This window comes from Raphanus sativus, chromosome 4, assembly GCF_000801105.2.
Source record: "Raphanus sativus cultivar WK10039 chromosome 4, ASM80110v3, whole genome shotgun sequence".
Classification (NCBI taxonomy): domain Eukaryota; kingdom Viridiplantae; phylum Streptophyta; class Magnoliopsida; order Brassicales; family Brassicaceae; genus Raphanus; species Raphanus sativus.
Genome location: NC_079514.1, coordinates 35927866 through 35933468, shown reverse-complemented (window position 1 = coordinate 35933468; position 5603 = coordinate 35927866). Strand labels below are relative to the sequence as shown.

General features: G+C 31.7%; 1 long non-coding RNA gene across 2 annotated transcripts; it reads right to left on the bottom strand.

The window, feature by feature from the left end:
- Positions 1-938: 938 nt before the first annotated feature.
- LOC130510883 (uncharacterized) lies at positions 939-3176 on the bottom strand. Of its 2 annotated transcripts, XR_008944684.1 has the most exons (4): positions 2786-3176; positions 2077-2683; positions 1696-1960; positions 939-1611 (listed from the first exon to the last, which is right to left on the bottom strand). It is a non-coding gene; the product is annotated as an uncharacterized LOC130510883 (long non-coding RNA). The 2 variants fall into 2 exon arrangements; XR_008944683.1 differs by having other exon boundaries at positions 1696-2683.
- Between the last annotated feature and the right edge of the window lie 2427 nt (positions 3177-5603).

Here is a 5603-nt window from a genome sequence, read left to right as displayed (position 1 = left end):
ATTTAAAAAATGTATTAAATAATTAAACTTTAATTACAATAGAACAAACTATTTGTGGACAAAACAGAAGTACAACAAACACTCCATATGTTCTCAAACAACGGAGTACGAATCTGTAGCTCAGTTGCCTCCCTCACATTTCGATTCATATAATTCTTTGGAAAGTGGACATATCTACTCTGTCTGAAGCAGTTGGACTGAAAGCAACCCAATGTTTATGCATTTGATCACTTTATGATAATTTCAGTGAGTTTGTTAATGAAGAAGGAATATGCCAGGATGGTGAAGATGACATTGATCGCTCGTGTACCTGATGCGTTGGCTCTAGCCGAGTTGCCAGATTCAGACATGCATAAGCAACATGTCTAGTCTCTGTTTAAGAATTTCCAGAGGTGACAACAAAGCTTCAAGAATGCTCGTCGAGACTGGCCCCTATATATGTCTTATAGCATCAAAAACATGTGTTCTATATTTGTCTCGCAAAAGCTGTGTTGGTGGAAAGCTTGAACGCAAGGCATCTCTATCGATTCTTTCTCCATCTTATAGTTTACCAGTATCAAAATTTACATGGATTATTTTAAATTGATATTGTTTCTTATGGGCGGGTAATCAAATCATCAAAATAAATACATTATAAATATTAAATTTTATTTTCAATTAGAAATTTTGACGAAAAAAAAAACAGTTTAAAATAAATTATTTTTTCATTGTTTGTTATCTATTTTTATTAATTTTGAAATCATATACTTGTTTAACCATTAAAAATGTGTGAAAAATGTAATTTTCACTGAATTGTCATTGTTAGTTCTACTTTGACTTGTTGACAAAAAAAAGTTCTACTTTGACTTTGATAATAAGTGGAATGCATTTTTATACTTTTTAGGAATTTGACAAACTCATACTCAGAAATTCGTTGACTAAGACCAATTTATTTACGACAAACTTTGTTGTAATCTCATTCTCACCATTAACATTGCAAGTACTCATGCAAGTTTGTACTTGAAGAATGAAAATTCATAACTTTAGCAATCAGACTAACCCTGGAGAAGCTTAGAGACTCAATCTACAAAAGTCTGCAGTTTATAGTAACACACTAACACTCGCCGATACCTCAAGTTCAGGCTATCTACAAACACATGTATTACTAACACTCGCTGATACGTCAAGTTCAGGCCATCTACAAACACATGTATTGTATGTAATAAAATTCACAACCAGGAATATTTTTAGTAAGTTATGTGACTAATTAGAGTAACAACTATGATTGTTCTTGCAAGTGCACAAATTTACTATTTACTTCTATGGTGTCAAAATATAGAGAAAAGAAAATTGGCAGAAAGTAATGTATATGAATCTAGTCGAAACAAAATTATTGTTACAATTAAATTGTATTAAAATCTAGAACTGTAGAGAAAGTAAACAACGCGAGCTTCAACATTTGAAGGGTTTCTCCAAAGGGAAAGTCATATTAGAGAGTCTACCATCTCATGAGACAAAGTGATATAAAAACTCCTAGTCAAACAGATACACTACTGTTGTACTTGTAAAGACCCTTTCCAATGATGAGACTCCAACCGGCATCCCAAGTTCTTTTCCATAGTCATGTATTCTCTTAAAACCAGAAAAGTAAAGGTATATATTAAAAAGGGCAACGATAATGAAATCAGACAAAAGACCAAAATGACGATTACATACTTTCTGGTCCTGAGTGTACCATTTCGCCGTCAGGCTGTGGGGATATCATAAGATTAATGTTCCGGTTACTAATCACAACATGACCAAAATTACCATATGCTCTCTGAAAGTTGAGTCAGGGAGAGTAGAAGAAACTTCCAATTTGATCTTCCACCTAAACCTGGTAAGTAAAGTTCCATCTAAGAGGAATAGGAAAGTCTGTGCCAAGAGAACCGTCTTGCCACAAGTTACACCACATTTGGATGCCAGGTGGCCCATGCCTATTCTAAAAGACAAATTAAAAGAACTCAGGAAGCATATTAGTAGTCACATAGCAAATGAGAACCATACATTTTAGTGATAATTGATCAGTTGGTATAGGAAGAAAGCTCTTCGACTCACCAAGTCAAAAGAAGAGGCTCATCCAATGTAGACTCTAACAACAACATTGTAGTTGGCCGTAGCATAAACAGAGGTTCTGGAAACTGCCCATTGACGGCTATCATCAAATCAAAGTAGCAAACTTTATATATCCTAAAGGAGCCATTAACTAAAAAACACCTAAACCCATTTAAAGTCACAATCTTGAGATTCTACGGTAATGAGTTTTTGATCAACAAAAGCGACCTCCTTTAGAAATTCTCAGCCTCGGGTTAGAAGTTACACCGAAATAGAACAATACCCATCACCGTCCAAAATCCAAGAGACATTGAACATCTTTCGATTGACAGCGAGATGACCGTGCGAACGCTATTAAGACACCAACTTCCACGGAGAAAGTAAAGGAACGACCAAAACCTGTTGCGGAACACCGAGAGAGGAAGCTGTGATGTAAGAGACTTTGAAGTTGAATAATGGAATGACTCCATGTTTCAGACTGTCGTGGATGGAACACGCTACTGTGTGTCTTTGACCATTCCATCCCAGAATGAATCAATTAATTCTGATCCCTATTGGCCTCTCAGAAACGGAGCAGGCAAACTTCAACGGTGGAGGATGAGCGGCCAGTCTGTAAATCGGAGAGGAAGACCAAAGCGTTAGCCATAACTCAAACCTTTTGATACTGTTTAGATTTAGAACGAATGATGATTCTAACAGCAAGAACTCATACATATATATAGTAGAACGTCCATGGCTTTCCAGTCTTAAGAATTGCATTGAATATAGATCATGGGTGGTCGATTAATGGAGGGCTTTATGAGGGAAAGCGGTTACTGGTATCATCTCGTATCGGAAGGAAGAAAATGGAAGATCAGTTGCGCTATGAGCAGACGGAGACGCGCAGAGATAGGACGGATGGAGACGCGCAAGCTCTAATATAAAATGCGTCGTTTAATTACAACCACGGTTTATATGGGCTTAAATAAGTGTAGACGAAGCCCAACAAAGTAAACCTCGAATAACTCTGATTAAATGAAACGCAAAGTTTTAAAGAAAGAGGACACGTGTTGATGTCTGGTAACACTATTATCTGACGTGGACGAAGGAGAATGAGAGAATGGTCTTCTTTATAGTATTAGATAGGTATTGTAAAATACAAATATGTTTCAAAAGATATAATTCAATAAAACTATTCCAAAATATTAAGAAAAAATTGAGATAAATTATATTTTAAAGAAAACATAAACAATACAATTTTTTTATCTTTATAGAAGTTTCATATAATTTATATATAATAATTATTTTATAATTTTAATGGTGTTATTTTTTATTTCTTATTTTATGAAATTTTGTTTTATTTTTACACTAGTCCAAATTGAAACTATTAAAAATATTATTTTATAGAACTTATACTATAGTTATTATATTATGACCGTATTTTAATATATGCAAGTACAGCTGAGAACAAGATTTCGATTATAAATTTAGAATTTGTAGTTCTACTTCTAAATTTATGATATAATTTTCAAAAAAAGTTAAACATATACAAGTAGTGTTATTAACTTCTTAAACTGTATCATTAATGAATATATATTAGTAATATTTTTTAAACTGGGCATAGAAATAGTTTGAGACTGCAGTATGCCAGTACTATGTATTGTTTTGTTTGTCTACTTTTTTCATTTTTGTGTCATTTCTTAACTTGTAGAATACAACATATAGAGGGTAAAAGTCAAACTTCTTTGACTACATGAATAAAAATTAAAAAGCAATAAAAAGCTTAGCATGTATGAAGTAGCTCTTGGTTGAATGAACATGTTCATCTATATAACCTAGTGATGGTGTCTAGTGACAGGCAGGCTTCAGGTTGCTTTAAAACTTGGGTTCGAAGGCATTATGTATACTCTATCATATACGGTGGCGGATCTAGACCAATTATTTGATGGGGGCACATAATTAATATATATACTAAATGATATTGAATTAAATTATAATTTAATATTATTGTAAACAACTAATCATTAATAGTTAATTAAAAACTGCAAGCAAATAATAAGATTTAATATTGTTCAACTCAAAATAGATTTTATAAAATAATTTTATAATATTTTTAGAAATGAAACTAATCACAATAGCATACTGTTGCAGTTAAAATTAATTTGAATATATATAAAAACTAGTCTTCAAATTTACACATATATAACAGCATATGTATCTTACCGAACTTATTTATAATCAATTAATTATATCATATCATAAAGAATTAAACTCTTTCATTTTTTCTATTAACAATTGCTAATGTCTATTACTCTCTCCGTTTTTTAAACTTACATATTTTAGAAAAAAAATTGTTTCAAAAAGATCTATTTTTTACATTTTCAATGCATGTTTTATTATATACTTACAAACTTAAAAAAACTTAATTGCACTTATTGAATTTTTATTAGTTTAAAATTATGGAAAAAATATAAGTACGGAAAATTATGCAAATTTAATGTGTTTTTTAAAATGTGTGAAAAATATAGAATATATAAGTTTAAGAAACAGAAGGAGTATTAAAATATTGGACTTAAAAGTGTGCTAAAGAGTTTGAAACATAAAAATTAAATATATATTATAATAGAAAGAACTACAGTATTAATCACAAATAAAGAAAGATAAAGATGTTAACATAAAAATAATAATGTTAACAATAAAACAAAGGTAGAAAAATCTCATTAAAGAAAGCTACTGTAGTAGTAGACGTGTCAAAAGACATTAATTGTACACCACGAGGTAAAGTAAAACCAGGAAAAAAAGGCAACGAAATGGTTTTGAACCAAGTAAGAAGTCAACCTAACTGAGAGCATCTTTATCAACTGTTGCACGAAAATCATTAGTAACCTGGCTAACTAAGAAAAAATTTAAAAGTAGTCGGGGGCACGTGCCCCCGTTAGTGGTACTGTAGATCCGCCCCTGATCATATATGGATATATCCAGTGCCGGTTCAAGGTGCACAAACACAGGTCCTCTTTTCTTGACAAATTTTTTTTTAAGAAATTGAGGTCCAAATTTGTTAAATAATATAAAGACTAGGGTCCTAATTTGTGAATTTATAGAAATAGTTATAATTTTAGAGAGAATATCTAAACCTAGGATCCATAATTTATGTAAGTCGGGCCTGGATATATAACTTAGAACTCATTTGAATATTTGGAAGAGTATTCCATCTATGCGCTACATCTCGTCTTAGAGATTAATCTGAAACCTTTTATAGGTTTGGAAGACTTCGAGGTTAGTTAAAAAAAAAACAACATGTTCCTCTATACCAAAAGGTATGATCTGATTGTGAACGAAATTCTACTCAATGCGGAACCACTAAAAATGATTAAATCTTACTAAAATATATTTTGTGCTAGAATATTGAAGAATTTCAAAAGAGCAGTTGGTCACCAGGACCGGCTCATGGTTTATAGAGGCCTTTGGGCAAAATTTTCTTTTTAGATCCTTCAATTATTAATAATTTTATTTTAGCATGATTTTTTAAAAAAATTATAATGCATTGATAT